The 18,173-nt window shown below is 48.5% G+C and overlaps 1 protein-coding gene across 4 annotated transcripts in view; it reads right to left on the bottom strand.

The window, feature by feature from the left end:
• Positions 1–18,173, bottom strand: part of HIPK2 (homeodomain interacting protein kinase 2) — a 143,272-nt gene that overhangs the window by 111,326 nt on the left and 13,773 nt on the right. The window contains exon 1 of one of the 4 annotated variants that reach the window (XM_052790676.1): positions 12,308–12,394. The exons of the other annotated variants lie outside the window; for them this stretch is intronic. The gene's annotated coding sequence lies outside the window, so the exon portion shown is untranslated. Of the gene's footprint in view, positions 1–12,307; positions 12,395–18,173 lie in introns of those variants that run through there. 4 annotated transcript variants of the gene reach the window in all.

Here is an 18,173-nt window from a genome sequence, read left to right on the forward strand (position 1 = left end):
GGCTGTCAGGCCTCCTTCTCATGCATGATCCTACGTTTGTGAACTGACATGTTGCTATGCATTTCCAGCGGCATGCAGCCACTTATACCATCTCTTCCATAAGCATCTTTTTGGCACTATTACAGCTGTTTTGCAGCCGTGTCCCTTCAACCCAGAACACTCGACTCTTTCCTTTTCCTGCAGCAATGAAAATAGACGATTCAGCCTAGATGCAGTGGGACAATGAGTTCAGAATCATTAACGTGCCGGTGATATCGCAGCCAAGCTGTCCACAGTCACACCTATGAGTTTTGACTAACGAAAAGGAAGTCTGGCCAAACTAAGTCATAGGGAAAGAAGAGTTTCTGGGAAAATAAGCTCTGTATGATTTTCTCACAAGGAGCAAATACACTGCTGTTTCCACAGGATCCAGAAACAACGAATTAGTAACAACTTGTGGTCAACTCACAAGAGCTTTCAATAGGTCTAGGAGAACATCAGGCATCTTAGCTTTGTCTAACATAAGAACGACTAGGGAGAAAAATGGCCTGGGGTGGGCCTATGGTTGTTAGAACGACTGTGAGAATCCCAGTAATGATGAGAGGGGGGAACTGCCAAAAAACCAAAACCAACCCCAGACAGGGGAATTTAGTACCAAAAGTCCTGTGAACTTTTATCAGACTTTATGCACTCAAAACTCAGAGAGAGCTTTCCAACATCCGTGTGGATGAAGAGTAAGAAGAGACTGGAAACTAGATTCAGCATAAGTACGGTAACTGGGGAAAGAATTTCAGTGGGAAGGGGCAAGTTTACACCCTGTATAAATACCCAATTAATTTGATGTTTGCAGTACTCCTTTGTGGACACACTCCTTGGGTTTTGTCATTTTTCATATCTGAAAATAGCCATGCTTCCCTCTTCAGTCCTTTCTGGGCTCATGGGAGACTGAAATGAGTCACCGGAGGACCAGCTGAGTCATCCAGCCAAAGCTTGCAAAGTGATGCAAAATTGGTCATCATATCCACGACTAAAACGGGGATGACGGCTGCCCTCCTAGCAACCAACCATGCATTAGGCAGAAAGGGTTGGAGACCACTGCCACTACGAGCCATTATTTTAAGCCAGACAGAAGGCGGTGTTAAATGAAACTAGTACAATGCAAAACACGTGCTGACTGCTGGTTCTGCACCTGACACAAAGCCCTTCTCCATTCAGTTTCCCCATCCCAGTCAGATTAAGAAAAAGGGAGTTCCTTATCTCAGAAATGGCCATCTCCATCTTTGAGATCGCGGGCTATTTCTAGCCAATTTTCCAACTTCTGCGAACCGAAGTCCCAATTAAGTCCATTTCTTTATAGTATCTTCAAATCTTAACAAAATCTGTTTCAATATGCAATCTCCCTCAGGACCAAATAAGTATGACCTTTTAAGAACATAGGTCCATATTTCATTTTTATGTCTATTATCTTCAGAACAAAAGGAAATGGGGCAATTGCTTTCAGGCACAGAAAATGTATTTACCTAACAGGTTTTTTATGGTGATTACAAAAGTTTAGCAAGTGAATTCATGACAGCGGCGGACTGCTAGACCCGTCCTGAGGAGTTGGGCACAGTGGGAGCAGACGCAGTGCAAGCTCCCTTGCCCCACATAGCACTTGGACAGCACACCACAACCTTGCATTTGGGCACTGAACAAATGATGCTCATCCTGACCAGCCGCCCAGCCCTCCCAAACCTGCTGTCAATCAGCACACACCACCAGGCATGTCGCTGACACACCTGAATGGGCTAAAAGTGCCAAGCGGGACCTCAGTCCTACAAACATTCGTCACAGGCATGAAAACAGATGTATTTATACCAGCACCTACAAAATCAGCGTCCCACAACACAGAGCTCGCCTTGATCTCTGTCCCCTTTTACAGAAATCTGGCAAAAACAGAAACCAAGACGTAGCTGAGTGATAAAACCAGAGGGCCACAGAAAGCCCTAATATTAACTGTTATGGAAGTATTCACAAAGGAGACAATGTAGCTCTACAGCAAAATGAACAGTGGGTAGATCTCTAGGGTAAACGCCTGTTCTCCCTGTGCTGTCATGGAAGAGCAACACTGACTTGCAAGGGCTGGGTCGCATTGCACAGCTGCTCAGGGAAACCCATCTCTGCACAGCTCACCGTCGCCCTTTGAATCTCGTGCCACAAGCTACCATCGAGCCAAGCGTGGAGGACTCCAAAGCAGCGGGCAGTTACGGGGACGGCACGCGTGGCAGATCAACAGTGCAGCTCCCTCTGTGGCTCTGCCAGAAAACCTGCTGGCTTGAGGCTCCCAACCACACTCCTCTCAGCTGCCCCAAGCAGCACAGAATGGCACGGAGGCACTGCACGCAAGATGGCACCAAACAGGTTTTCAGGAAACTGCTCTAAATTTCCCAACTAATGATGTCATTCCTGTTTTGTCTTGGTCCTTCCCTCCAGCTCATCCCTGGGTTTCAGCAAGACCACAATGCATCCACCTTGTGCCTCCACTCCCAGCCCTCTGCACCTTCTCTCCTTTTTCCTTTGCCAAAAAAACAATTAACAAAAAAAAAAAAAGAGCTGAGAAGTTCAGATGGGCATCAGTGAATGAAGAACCCAACAAGCCAGAGTAACATTCAAGCCTTAGGGAAGACAGATGTCAAATAGAAGCAGGTGTAAGTGGACATCTAGTCTTTTAAAGGCTCGGTGGTAGAGACTCCAAGCTGTTCAAATGAAATGATAACTTACTCCATGCTCTGCAGAGGCAGAAAATAAATACGAAACTGGATCTTGGCAGCACCAATAGATCCCCAAATTGACCCTCCTGCTTTCTTCTCTGCCCGCTCCAAGGAACATGCTATTCCTGGAGGATTTTTTAAAAAATAAAGCCCAAGCAAGAGTTCTCATGTTCTCTCCACTTCCCAAAGCAACACAAGCAGCTCGCTTGAGTGACCCTCCCACGCATGGCACCCTCTGGGTCCTGGCACTTGCCAACAACCCAGCACCGGCACCATGGGCTGCCCTGGTACTAACCACGAGCAGTACAGCAACCGCAGTGTGAAGCTCAGCACACGCAAGCTACAATAAACTTGTCAGACTGTGCAAGACATGAATCATATGGATTGCCACAACAGCAACACAGCATGTACAGCCCTGCTAAAAAACCAACCAATCAAACAAACAAACAAAAAATCCTAAGACATCCCAAAACACAGATGTAGGTAAATGGCCACTCTCCCGAGGCTGCCAGTACAGTTATGCTACAGGGTTTGCCTGAAAAATATATGCCCTCCTGACTTGTGAGACTTCAGAAATGCTTCAGCATGACTGTAGCGGGGAGCCAGGGGAAAGCAGAAGTAAATTCAGTCTCTTCTCACTGGGAACCTGGACCCTGACCAAGCAGATGCCTGGGTTGCCCGTGATGCTGGAAGTGAGAGAAAACACTTGTAGCAAAGGCTGCTTATTGGTCACCAAGGGATGTAGCTGCAGAAGTTGCTCAGGGTCTTTTGGAAAACACACCTCCGAGTGCACTTAGCCAGCTGGAGCTGCTGCTCCACTCACACCGTCAGGGAAGTTACGTTGGAGAAACAGCAATGCTTTTCCTGCTTAAGGTTCTCTTGGAGTCCTTGGTGCAGCCATGAGACTGAAGCATCAAAATAATGCTACAAGTGCATCTGAGGGGTTTCCATGTTGCCTTTACCCTTTCGGGCAGCCTTCAGAGTGGATGAGATAACTACTCTGTCCATGCTTATGGGACACCGGGACATACCATTTCAACAATGAACCTGTCACTAATAACTAGACTTTGGATGTACATATATTTTTCACTTGTATCACTGCGATACGGTCAATGGGGACATTGACCATTTTACCACTCTGTTCTCCCCCCTGCTCTTTAATGATATCACTGCGTCACCTCTTAGGCCACCATCCTTCAAACACTCACAGACATGCCTCACCTTCTAACCCGTGACTGCAAGCCTGTGACCCGAGAGATGAATCAGGCAGACAAAAGCAAAAGGGAAAGGCGTAAGGCCAGTTTGTTTGCTTTTCCTGGAGGATTCAGGCCACAGACTTCAGCTTTTCCAGGTCAACAGTGTCTGCATTAGAAAATATTTTATAAATTCTTTATTTAACTGTTCCCCTAGGGCAGACGGCTAGACCCTCACGCTACAGGCATGTGGGCCTGTGTCTGAGTTTAAGCACATGAATTGTCTTAACTGACTTCAGCAGGACAACTCACACATTGAAAGCTAACCACATGTGTAAGCATTAGTAGATCAGGGCAGTAGTCATCTGCCCTTGTTTTCTGCAAGGGGGTTTGTGTAGAAAAAAAGCACAAAAAAGCCCCACAAAACTTGTGGATACAGTTCAGGTATCCGAGTCATACTGGAATCTAAATTAAACACCTCTCTCCCACTCTCCTTTTTTTAAAAGTAAGTAATTTTCTACTGGTTAAGTATTTGGTCTGCTGTTAATTGATTTCAAAAGAAATCCCGGAGAAGGTAGAGTCTCCAGCACCCATGCCCATCCCAGAAGCTGCACACTCTCGTAAGACCTACATAGGCATTCTGTGGGTTTTCTTCTCATGGATTTTCTTGGGGATTTTTTCTTCCTTTTTTTCTTCATGACTACTAATATGCAGAGTCAAATACAGTCTGCTTTCGGCAGAGTTTGTCTGCTGCTGCTGCACATTCTCCACCTGGAGTGAAAATTCCTCTTTGTGACACCACGTTGTCACTGCAGCCAACGGTGATGTCACAGACCAAGTATTGTGACTTCAGCTGGAAAAGAAGCAGCAGGAGCAGATGAACTCTGAAAACAAAGATATTGTTTTGGTGTAAACAGCCTTCACGGAAAACAGGGAAAAAAATTTTTAAAAGAAGTATATATAAATACATGATAAATAGAGTTTTCTCTAGGCAGATCTCTCAAAGTCCCAACTAGGTACTGAAAGGTTTGTCATTTTGTTTCTGTTCTGTTAAGAAACAGGGCCTTTATTAGCTTTTGAAATAAACATTTTCTATACTTCTTTTAATTTTGTTTTTAATACCTTCATGTCTCGTCATTGTCCCAGAATAAGCAAACACCATCGCTGTATAAAGAAACAGGTCTCAGGAAATAATGTACGTTGTGTTTCCAAATGCTTCATAAATCCACAGGCAGTTTGCAAATACTGCCTGCATTCCTGTGTGAGGGTGGTTGTTTTTCATCTAAGTCACGTATTAATGCAATTTGAAAAAAAAACTTAACCCCATTCAATCACATTCCCTTCCACCTTTACACTGAAACCCAGAGGTTATAATTACACCCAGGAGCAGGAATAAATTAAAACAAGCACTGGTGCTGCCTTGTACTCTTTTTTGGAAAGAAAGGTGATCCCATCTACCTGGCCTTATGTGCTCTGTCTAACTCAGAACCAGGCTGGCTGGCAGGCAAAGGGGCAAAGAGTAGGTTTCATGAGGTCAGAAATGAAAATGAGGTCATTTTCAGAGGTCAGAAATGCAGTAACACATCCCATGTCCTAACACATACCAGCTCTTCAGAGGGGGACGTTATCTCCACCACCTCCCCGTCTGCTGCCCAGGTCACCTTCAAGCTGTGGCCGCCCCAGGAGCTCTGCAGAGGGGAGTGGGAGGGAGGACACAGGCACTTCATGGGTTAGACACTTTCCACCCCTTGGTAAGCGTTATTTAAAAAGTAGCACTCCGCGACAAAGTCAACACCCAGCAGTTTGGGTGTGAAACACCTGAGGTCGGGTCAACAGACTGATGCACCGCAGTGGACTCCCAGGAGGGCCACGTCTGAGCCCTTCGCTCGCGTGGATCAACGTCGTCTTTCGGAGGAGACGAGCCCCTCCCGTGGTAATGGCCCCCTTCCTCCAAAATCCCTGCTCCAGAGCAACTCTGTGTTTCCCTCACCAGGGTTATGGGAGATGGGACGCTGTTGGGGATCCACCCTAAGCGTAGGTAGAACCTGGAGGTGACCAAAGACGCCCGCACCAGTGGTTGCCCCTGTGTGCAGGCACACACGGCATGAAGCAAGACCAAGGGACTGCAGTCCCCTCTTTCCTCCCTCGCAGGGCCCTTGGCTGAAGCGGGACCACCTGCTCCACCCCAGCTGCTTCTCCAGGGTTTCAACAGGGCTGAGAGACCTCAGCTCAGAGTTACACACTGAAAGCTGCCAGTTAAAAGGCATGCCTCCTTTTGGAGGAGTCAATAGCAGGGAATGTGAAAGGCATTTGCTATTAAAAGAAAAAGAAACAAAAAAGACAAAGAAAGAGAAAGAGAAACTGTCATTGCTTGCTAAAACGCCATTGCCCAATGCTCGAACAACTGTAACAACCAGCCAGTGCTGGCAGACCGATGTCTGTCTTGACAAACCTTTCTGCAAATTCACATGCAGAAGAAGGGGAAATATTGGTAGGACTTCAGTTATCAGCTTCTCAGGGGACACCACAAATAATAAGCAGTTCCCTCCCCAAAGTATCCTAATGGCATCCTAGCTTTACAAAAAATGACGCCTGAGTATTTTTTCTGAAATACAAACTTGCCATGCACAGTCAAAATTAAAAAGAAATATAGGGCATTTTTAAGAGAAACTCCATGGGGAAAAGCAACTGTGAAATAGCCAAACATCAATTATGAAAACCACATCAAGAAGAGGCTCTTATGCACGGGCTTTAGGGTTTAGGGATTTGAAGAAAATGTGCATCCTGGTTTGACTCATAATGTAGGCAGAGAATGAGCCAGTCTCCTCAACTTGTACAGCTCAGTGAGTATGTTCCCCTGCTGAACTGTAACCCTTTAAAGTCAGTGTATCCATACAACTTTCTTGCATCTCACAGCTCCTGGCTCGTGGCAATCTTTGCTCTCCACTCCCACCCCCTCTGCAGCATCGGAGTGACTGACTGACTCCCATCCTAAGCTAGTGCAGAAGAAACAGCCGATACTACTGTGACATGGGCAAACTTCTGCTGAAGTGTGTATCCCAGCCATCCAGTAGCTTGCTCATTGGCGGCATGATCACGATTTCCACTTCAAGACTTCAACCAGAGCCTCCTCCTCCCCTGCTACTGCCCACATACAACTCTGAACTAGTAACGGGCTGCGGGCAGTGCTACTTCCTTCTACCTGAGGAAACACATATGGATAGAAAAGCAAAATATAAGAAAGTGAACAAAAGCGGAGGGATTTGGGGGTGATTCTGCCTGTGAGTCAGGGCTGGATCATTTTCCCAAGTTTAAAGATGACAGTCTCGTGCGTGTACCACTTAGGATTTCCACAGGGCAGGACCTGGGAGAGGGAGCAAGCAGGTGAGTACCCAGGGTAAAACCAGGAAACGCCTTCCCACAAGACCCACAGCAAAAAGCAATGGGATGACCCTGTCCTTCTTTAAAATAACTTGCAAGTCTGTTGGTTTGTGGCATTGCTGTTTAATGGTATGCAGCATTATTACAGAAAAACAGCATAAACCAAACAGCTGTCATAAGGGAAAAAAAGACATCTCGGTTTGTCTGCTTTTTTCCTCCGTCCCTGACTTCTTTCTGTCTCAAGGGTCACACATGCTCCTATACGCAATGCCTGGATGCAAGGCTTCACCAGGAATTTTCCTCTCTGATGACCGATGGCACCAGGCGTTTCCCTGTCTCTTCTTCCAGGAGCAATGGCTGTTAATTATTCCTCATGCCCACTCCACATGATAGACAACTACGCAGAAAACGGAAAAAGGTGAAAGCAAGACTATTTAAAGCTGCAAATCAAGAATGTAAGGCTTAGAAAACCTCAGCTTTACGGTGGCCTGTGCAACCTTCCCTCAGCCCCCTTTCTTGCCTGTGTACTGTGGCAGAGCTGTTAATCACATAATCACAGGCTATTTTTCTATGGGACCTTGGCCTCACCCAGTACAGCAGGATACACGGTGCTCACCTAGCCAGCAACCAGTCACTATTTCATCTTCTCCGCACTGTTCGAGGTGTGGCTCCAAGTCTTGTTTACTACGTACCTGCCACACTCTGCTCTGCAGACAGAATTAGTAATTTACTCATGGGCTTTCCTACAGGATGAATCATTAGAGTAACTGAATGTTTCACAAACATAAAGGAATGTATTTTCACAATGCTCTCATAAAGTAAGACACTGTATTATCCATATGTCACGGGCAGGGAGCTGAGACACAAAGAGATTAACAAGAAAAGCTTCCACTAATTTTAAATGCCTAATTGAAACTCTTAGGTCCAAATCCTTCGGAGATTTGTTTTGTCTGCTGAGGATGGGTGACAACCATTTCTTTTAAGGCTTAAAACTTGGCCAAGTTTGGGCTGATGTTCTTGAAGACAGCAGAAGTGGTGCCTCTGACATATATACCATGAAAATTTTATTGGGTTGTTAAGGTGGGGGCTTGCTTTGTCATTTCTTTGTACATTCGTTATATTTAACATGCATCAAAAAATTCAATAGAGGTATAAAAGAGCTGTTTTCTAAATATACATTCTGAGGCAGGTAGCTAGGATAGAAAATTTTTGCCCAGAGAGCTTAAGTTTGGTAAAGTTGTGAACAACCAAAAACAGGGTCTTAAAATGAGGAAGCCTTTGGATGGCCTCAACAGCAGGTCACTGCCATGACACACACTTTTCTTTCTCTTGGATGGCATTATCTTGTTAAAGAAGCCACACAGGCCAGATGTTAACACTAACAGAATCAAGTCAAACTTAAATGCAAACTGTAACTAAAGCTTTACTTCATATCCTGGTTCTGTTCAGATAAACGAGATTAATTTATTTTTAATGTTAATGCACAACAAAGTCTTGTTACTCAATTCCAAATACCAACTTTTGCTTAGAGCATAAGCCCCACCATTCCTCCTGTTTTCTTGAAAAGAGAAAGCAAGTTAAGTGTCAGGCACTGTCGGCAGCACTGGTCATAAGCTGGATATAGGACAGGCAGATGGACAGTACTCAGAGGTAGTGAATTTTACATTGGTATAAACTGATCCTTCCCCTGATTATTTACAGGGAGATTCACAAAATCCTGAAAAAAAGGCCCATCTCAAAATTTCAGGCAGTGATTTATCTGTGTTAAAACCAGTAAAGACAGACAGACAGACAAAAAGATGGGGGGGGGAGAATAAATCAACTAATCGCTGGTGCCAGCCTTCTTCAGAGCAATAAAGCATTTTTAGAGACACTTTTGTAGAAGCTTAAAATCCAACCTCACAACTGTCCACCAAGCACACGCAGGACTCGGAGGGGAAACAGAGTGAGACAGTGTGGGAGTTGGTGGGAGAATTCGTTCCTCCATCACCTTGTGAACATGCAAGGACAACCCTGGGATAATTCCCGATGATTCCTCTTTGCCACCCAAGTTGTATTTCTGGCAAATGATGTTATAAACTGTCCCTCCCCTAGACACATACCACACTCACAGAGAGATGGACACAGACCCAGTTTCTCTGTCCTGCACTGAAAACTCTCACCGTATATCCCTGCTTTTCAGCTAGTAATGTCTCCTGACTGCACTAACATTGACTAATTTAGTATTTTTAATTACAGAGGGATTTACAGCACCGCACTACAGTGCTCTCTTTTATTATACCCACTGTTTCTACTGGATCTGGGTACACTCTACATACAAAGTTGCACATTAGACAAATTACACTGCACATTAAGTAAATCTCTCTCTAGAAACAGGATTAGATGAAGAGGCAAATCTTCCTAATTCCTAGTGTATAAATTAATATCTCCAAAATCAATATGAAGTAAGAGCTCCACATCAATTTATGAGAAAACAAAAAAATAGTTTAAACGTTCTCCACAATGAATCAAATTTATGTAGGAGATGCATTCTGTTTCTCCTATTTTGCTTAATAAATAAAACAGCTGGTCTAAGGAATCAGGTCAATCAGTGTCTGGAAAAAGCCCCATTAAAGCTGCTATATAACCTAGTTTCTCAAGCTGCATAAGGCATCCTAATATTGGAAAGGCAGAAGTCCATACAGAGACAGCCGGGATGGCTCAGCTTCTGGCCCTTTAGGGTTACGGGGCTATTTATCCCAAAAGATAGCAGTAAGTGAGGTATCTTGCAAACATCTAAGGAGCTAGGCTCTGAAGGAGCACAACAAAGACAACATGATGCATCTAGACCTATACATTAAATATGGCTGGTGATCTTGGGCATCTAAGTTGAGGTCATGCAACACGAGGAGATGGTAAAGGACCAGATTTTCACATACACTCAGATCCCCTCAAAGCTAGCCTAGCCCTGCAGCCACGGTGGGTGACAGCACCTCTTCTCAAGGCACGCCACGGCTGCGTGGTCCCATCCCTCCCACACCACGTGGGAGGGTGAATCCAGCAGTGCCCAAAGCCGTGGGCGTGCTGCGTGGGTGCAGAGTCTATTCCAGTGCAGGCAGAAACCCCTCAGCATCAGCTTTCCTCCTCCTGCACTGCACATGGCTGTTGTCGCGATGCCTGGGCCCTGGTCACCTTGGAAAATGTAGCCTTTCCTTTCTTCTACAGGTTTGAAAATGCTTTGCCGAGAGTATAACAATCCACATCCTACAGGGACAAAGACGGAGCCAGAAGAAAGTAAAGTGACTTGCTCAAGTTTAAAGAGCAAGGCAGCAGCAGAACTGGGAAATTAAACTTCCTGACCCACAACCCTAGGTTTTAGCTTCTTAAATAAGGATTCTCTTTCCTCATTAAAAACCTAAAAATGGGAAGAGGGGGAGGAATATTCTGTAGACACAATGAACTTGGCCCTCAGAGGGCTAATGACCTGATATACTTTTTTTTTCCTTCTCACCTCCATTTCCCCTGATAAAGTTACTGAAACTTCAAGGACTATTCTTCTTTACTGGTCTACTTTAACCTAGTGTGTCAGCTCAACATCCTTTTCCCAACCACCTGAAGCCAGAGACCGTCCTTCCCAGAGAGGAGATTACTTTCTCGCTTTCAGTCTCTCTGGATGTCCTCACAACGCCCTGGACCGAGACCACTCCGCTTTCTGGATTGTGCTGAGGGACACCGAAGTCCTATCTGCTGGTCTCAGCCTGCAGTAGTGGCAGCCTGAAAGGGTACCCTGGAGGTAAAACCTGGTTGTTCTCTATTAATTTTTCATTTCAAGAATGGCTCCAGGGAAAGGAGGGAGATATAGGTCAGAGACTTTGGGGGCTGATTAGTAACTCCATACATCTTCCTTTCTTTTTTTTTTTCCCTTTTTTTTTTTCCCTTCCAAATTCAGAAACAGAGGGTTTTCCCTTTGTATTTCTCATTTACTCCTTGAACATCATCGGCATTAGTCAGCAAACTCCTGCTATTTCCTCGACGAGCCCCTGACACTTGCAGAGTGACTACCCCTTCTCTCCGCACACCTTGGCTCCGACAGTTGTATCTGCTTTTTTTCCCCAAGAAAAACGGGTCTCCGTGTTGCACACATGCAGTACTCCCCTGTGGTCACTGCCCCATACGCTCCTGCTGCTGTGCGGCTGCAAACACCACAATTTTTTACGCATGGAGCTGAAGAGCCAGGAGGGGATGGCAGGGCCTGCACTCAGGTCACTTCTTAACTCACCACCACAGCAGCAGCATCCCTTGAACTGGGAAGCGGTTAGCTACTGCCCCAAGCACGGGCACGTGGAGAACACAACGGAGGAAGCCTGAAGCAACCTGGCTTCTCTTCGTGGCCCTGCCAGTAACCCGCTCTGTCGGGTCACATTCCCTCCAGGTGCCTGTGTTAGCCTTTCCCTCCTGGGACCGAGGGTCTCTGCCCTCGTCGAGGCGGCCGGTGCCTGACCCGGCGTGCAGAAGGTCTCAGCTGGGCTTCTGAGGCACGAATGCAGGGTGAGTAAAACCACAGCTCCTCGTGACTCAAGGCCGCCTCATCAGAGCACGACAGAAGGCTCCTCCTGGCCAGGTGGGCTTGCACAAGATGTCCACCCACGGCCGCGCTCACAGGGCACCTCGCACGTAACTCACGCTCACGTAGGCGTACCCGCAGACCTGCCCACACTTCGCTCTCGGCGCCGAGCTCCAGCAGACAGCGAGTTTGTTGCGTTCGCCCTTCCAATGCGATGCCGAGAACGCACAGACCGCTCTCCCCTACGTCCAACACACAAGGAGGACGCCATGCTCCCAGGGCAAGGCCGTGCCCTCAGGCCACAGCGGGCGCTACCTCCGGGAACAACCCACGTCCAGAGCAGAGCACGTCACTGAGGATCAGTGGGAAGGCAGGCTTGCCAACTTGGTGCCGGAGCAGTCCGTTCCCCGTTTAACCTTGCCACCCCCACCCCGGCACCGACCCCGCTCCCCCGCTGTTACCTCCGTCCCCATTGTAGGAGAGCCTTCTGCATCGCTGTGTAGGGAGGCATGAAAATAAACCACCGGCTCCAGTGCCACACTCCCTCCTGGCAGATCTGTTTCTCTCTCCTTAACTGTTTCCAAGTGCCTGGCTGTTTTATAATCCCCACTGAGCATTCCCTTAACTCCTTCCTCACTGAGCCCTTCCACCCTCCCTCGCCCACTCTCTCTTAAAAGGCGGAAAAAGCCAAGGCGAGGTAGGGGGTACAGAAAGCGAAGGAGGGAGCCTGAATCAAAGACGGAACAACTGAATCAAATTGCACATATAACAGAACCAGCAAATTAGTCATTTCCCTAGCCTTACGCAGACAAACTGACTCTTCTAATACAATATTTCTTTTTTTTCCCTGTGGACATTTGTGTACCTTACAAGCTTACTTCTTTGCTAATCTCCTCCTGCTTTTTCATACCATGAGGTCATATGCTTCTGCTGGTAGCACAATTTTAAATCACAGCTTGCCCTTTGAGGTCTGAACCGAAATCACTTTCTCAGATCACAAGTAAATATGAGTCGATGCCTTCATGGCCAGTGTCACCATCCCCCCATTTATGCATATTGCAAAATCTGAGAACCGAGAGCAGGTATCGCTTCCCAGTGGAAAGGACCTTGGCAATCACCGCGAGGGCTGTGGGGAAGAGCTTGGGCAGAGGGACACGGCCTCCCCGTTTCCGAGACGTGGGACACTGCAATTGCCCTGAAGTGAACTGGCGAGAGCCGCACACGCTATTGGTGCTAAAGGCTGTGCATTGCACATGTGTGTGCATGCAGGGAGTAACCTGGCGTGAGACATTTTAGGAGACCCACGGGTCGAGGCTACACCGGGATAACCACGACATACCGTGGGGGGTCGCTGCATGCCGAGGTATGCCGGCAGCGTGGCGGGACAAGTACAGCAACCCAGCAGCTTTGGATTTCATAACTGTGATTACGTGCAAAGCAACGTCACACAACACTCTGGTGTGTACATTGCTCCTGTGAGAGGATGAATAAACAAAACGGGGGGAAAAAGCAATGGCTTTCATGCGTCCCCTCTCAGGTGGGAACACAACACCTGCAGCTGGCTGCTGCTCTGTCCTCAAAGCCCACGGCTGCTTCTTGCAGCGTCTTGAGGTTACCCTGACAGCTTACGCTCCAAAGTTTGCCAAGGTATCTTTTTCCCTGACAAAATGAGCTATTCTGTCACACAAGGCTGGGCCGCAGGGCTTTTAAAAACGGTTCTGCTGATGTTCAAAGGGAGCAGCTTGCTGTGCAGAGGAGTGGTAGAGTTAATAGTAGTAGGATCAGCACAAGCTCCTACCCTGCCATCTGCCTTCAGCTCAGCCAGGCCTTCTGCCGAACAGCCAACGCGGGCTGGGGCCACTGGAGTGAGCAGCAACTCAATGACATGAAAGACTGCCTGGGTTAGTTGATTAAGAATAAGATTAAGAGCGCAGGAATCCTGTATAGCACTGGTACTGACTCCGTCTGGGGATTTCATGGGGATATTTAAGCCCAGTTTTCCAAAGAATTCTTTTATTTTGCACAGGTGGGTGTTTGCGTGCCAGCTTAAACTGGCCCCATGAACTGAGGATTCCAGAAACAGGGGTCATCTCTGAAACTGCTACGCTTTCTTCTTTGGTCACCTCCCGGAGAAAGCAAGGATAAATAACGCTTAACTACCTCACTCCCCTGTAACGTTTAACTCCTTTACATTTATAAAGCTCCGCAGGAAACATAGGAAAGCCCACTGGAGTGGACCGGGATGCCCCTCACAACCATGGGTCGCAGATCCCTCTTGTTTGCCCTGTGGACTTCTTTTTAAGTGCTGGCCACTGCCGGCAGACCCTGGCAGAGGCTGCTCGGCTCTGCTCCTGCACATCCAGATTGACAGCTGCTTCAAGAACTTTCCCTCTTCTTTTTTTTTTTTTTAAATAATAGAAGAGGCACTTAAGGCTTGCGGATGACCTCAAAGTACCAAATTGCTGACCCGCCACCGAACTCTGAGCCTGCCAGTGCAACCATGAAGAGCAGGGCTTGGTCCCCTTGAGGGATGGTGAAGGCAAAACAGCTTTGTGGACCCGAAACAAAATGCTGAGGTCCCCTCTGACGTCATATCATTCTGCGGTGATATCTTACAGAAATTTAAAGGACCGCTGTGGCTGATCTCCAAACCCAGGAGGAGACCGGTGGAGGGAGCAGTGGAAGGGTGCTGGCCTGGAAGGGGGACAGGGGAGCTGGGATGAGTGAGGGCATAACGTGCCTGCTCCGAAAGCGAAAGGAACGGAGAGGCCCCTCCTTCCACAAACAAAGGGAAAAAGACAGAGGAGCGAAAAGCCTGGACTTAATCATGAAAAACAATAGCTCATCATTTATTTTCATATCCCGTCGCTAATGCTGGAATAATGCTAACAGTGGAATTCTTATGGCATGCATGTCATGCCTGCAAATACCAAGTGAATTACTTCTCAGCTAGGCTATGGGCTGTGGCACTGAGCAGCACATTCGTTACAAGCGGTTGGATGATGAACAACAGTTCCCAAATTCCTCCTTCACAATGCTACTTGCATTAGTTGTAATTTAATGAGTGAGAGAGAGAGAGAGAAAGTTTTGGCTCAAACCACTGAAATAATACTGCCTGCCGCTGCTTCCCACTGGGTCTTGTATTAACTCACACCACCACCACCTCCACCTCCTCCTCCTCCTCCTCCCTTTTCACACCTATCCTCAGATGCTAAAAGTGGTGTCATGAAACCCATCAGCATGGCAAGAGAGCGTGGCAGGAAGCCCCCAAGCACATGCATTCCTTCTGGCTGAGAGGCAGGAGAGGACACAAACCTCTCCCTCTCCTCTGCCGGCAGTAACACGAGGGCTTGGGGGGGTTCCTCCAGCAGCCAGTCTCTGTGTGGACAAGCCTCCAACTCTTCTTTGGTTTCTTCCTCCTGCAGAGCCGGTGCAGGTAAAAGACACTGAATTGGCAGCTCTGGAAACAGAGCACCAAGCACACCCAGCATGATCCATGTCGGTGCAGAGCTCCCACCACGCACGCTTGCCAGCATGGTCCTCCGGCCTCCCGGAGGGAGCCACAGCGGGGTAAGCCCAGCCTCGTCCCCGCCTCACAGGCTGTCTTAGCTGGTTTGTCGCTCTTTGGAATGATTTTGAGACCTGGCAAGCGGCCAGTGCATGTGAACAAAACCTTTGCTACAGGTAAGGCCTTCAGCGGCATTAAATGTGCCATCGCTGCTGACCGCCAGCAAACCTGGGAATCACTGCCACAGCTGCCTCCTCATGAGCTCTCGGGTAGGTCCGTACCTCCCACGTCTTCAGACCAGAAACCAAGTCCCTCTTCTTTGCTCCACAGACCCTGCCACCTCGTCAGAGAGGCAGGGGCATCTTGCAGGTTTCTGCCCTGGAAGGAGCCTAACTGGCCAGCATCGCCTCCCACTCCTGCGGCAACCTTGCCACAGAGCCCGTCCCCCTTCACATGACAGGACATTTATCCACCAGATGACCCTACACGTAAGGTTCACACCTGAAACATGACCCAGTGTGTGGGGTCTCATATGTTGGGCCAGAAGAAAGCTGAGAGGTCTGATCTGAGCAGCAGACCTACAACTAAGAGGCTGCAAATATCATTACTGCTCTCCTGGTGTATCCAGTCTCTTCAGTGTTCCCCACTGACAGCGCGTAAATGACAAACATCCACAGATTCCTACCCCGTGGAGCATCCAGAATCCTCCTTATCTCCTCTGTGCCAAATGTAATTTAAAAGCACCCCCCCATCCCAGCCACACTTTGTGGTATTTTTAAAAAAAATAAATCCAAACTAAATTTACATGTTTCTGAAATGAAGGTATAGGCAGGGGAAGGCAAAATGCCCTTAGGATTGGAACCAAACGTATTTGTGCAAATGAGACCTAGGATTTAGTTACCTTCCAGCCTCCAGCATGTGCTACAATCTTAGCTTTGGCTTAAAAACCATCTGTTTTCTTGTAAAGGTTGACAAACACCAGTGATCCTTTCTCCGGTGTACTGGCCAAAGTCCCACGGACCTGACTGGGGGAGGAAGGTGGGCAGGATGCCACAGGATGCTCCCAGGGACATCCGCAGACACGGGTCTGTATGGGCACATAGTTGCACACGTGCTTCCCAGCAATACAGCAGGCATGATGCTGGGGGCCACCTTCAGAAGCTATCCCAACGCAGATCTCCCCCTCGCCAAAATCCCCCTCCCGAGCCCGGATGCAGCATCGCACACTCTGTGGCTTTCCTAAAACTACAGCTGTGTTTTAAGCAGTGACAGGGCTCTGAAATGAATGAAAGCATCCAATGCTGAACTTACCCTAAGTGACAAATAAATAAACAAGGATCACAGTCGCAAAGAAAAAAAGGAAGAAATGGTGAGCCTTAGCCTGCTGTGACTACCTGTGTGCTGGGCAGCTCACCCGCTCCAACACTGCGGGGATCCCGGCATCCCCCCAAGATGAAAAGGGTCCCTGTGCAGAGAGCAAGCGTGGGGAGGAGGGGATGCAGATGTGAGAGGGAAGCAGGGGGCTCCCCCGACAGAGGCCCACCACAATGGCTATGTGGCCTTTAGGAGCCTGGCACAGCGGTGGTGTTATCTGCCACCAGCCGCAAGCTGAGCCTGCTGCCTGCGAAGGGAAGCAGTGACCAGGCTGGGGAGATGGAGAGCGGTTATCACGGGCAGAACTATAGGGATGAACATATGTAACCAGACGTATGGAGACCAGCTGGGCTGCAGGCAGAACGGGCCCATTACGGCAACAACTTCTTTGGGCATCCAGTGAAAACCACAGAGGTCAGAACCGCCAGCCACAATTAATCACATTTACAGTTTAAAACCTGACCAAATCCAACGCTTCTGTTGGGACCCAGAAGTTCAGCCGGAGGTTCCCGGCCCTGCTGGGAAGGCAGAGGCTGTCCTGCCCCTCAGTTCCCCTCCTGGCAGGCTATCACAGCTCAGGAAGGGTGAAGCTCAGCCGCGGCACTCGGTGAAGCCACACTTCAGCTCCCTTTAAGCCTTCAAATTAGGGCTTACATGGGGCTTAAGTGCAGCCCGTCCCAACACAGGGTTGGATTTCACAGCTCTCGTGTGCTGCTGGGTTGCCACCTCCAACCAAAAAGGGGATGAGCTCCCCGCAGGCTGGCTGGCAGGCAGCCCATCCGCCCGGACACCCCGAGCAGGGGATGGGGAGCGCCTGCCCCCCGCAGCCCTCCCCACGTCCCCGGCAAGCAAGGCAGGAGGGCTGAGACCACCAGGAGAGGCTCCCGCTTCCCTTGCCTCGGTTAGCCAAGTAACTCCCAATATCTGCCTTTGCAGCGAGCGTTTCATGGTAACCACAGAGTGTTTTACCTATTCAACCGTGCCTGCGCTCTTCCTCCCCCACCACCAGCCCCCCAAGGCTCACCCCGAGCCCCAGGGCGACCGCAGAGCCCCTGCGCTCACCGGCCCACAGGTCGGGACATCTGACACACAGCATTCAGCTCCCATGGGAAGTCAGCATGTTCTCCATACGTGGCGCACTACGTCCTCATCCATGAACACCTCAGGTGGGCTGGTCATCTTCAACCAAGCACGACTGAACGTGACAGGGTTGTGCTGGGGAGGGGGTGGCAGAGGGGAAGAGGCTGCTGGGGACAGGAGAAAGGACACAAAATACACAAGGAGAGTAAAAGCCCCATCCCCTTCACAAGCCCTGCAATAACAAGAGGGCGAGACTGACAGGAACACCAACCGCAATGAAACCCAAACCAAAAACTATGACCCGCAACTTGCTCCAGTGATGCCAAGTGACATAAGCACATTTCCTAGCTCAGCCCCAGTGCTGC

This window comes from Harpia harpyja, chromosome 6, assembly GCF_026419915.1.
Source record: "Harpia harpyja isolate bHarHar1 chromosome 6, bHarHar1 primary haplotype, whole genome shotgun sequence".
Lineage (NCBI taxonomy): Eukaryota > Metazoa > Chordata > Aves > Accipitriformes > Accipitridae > Harpia > Harpia harpyja.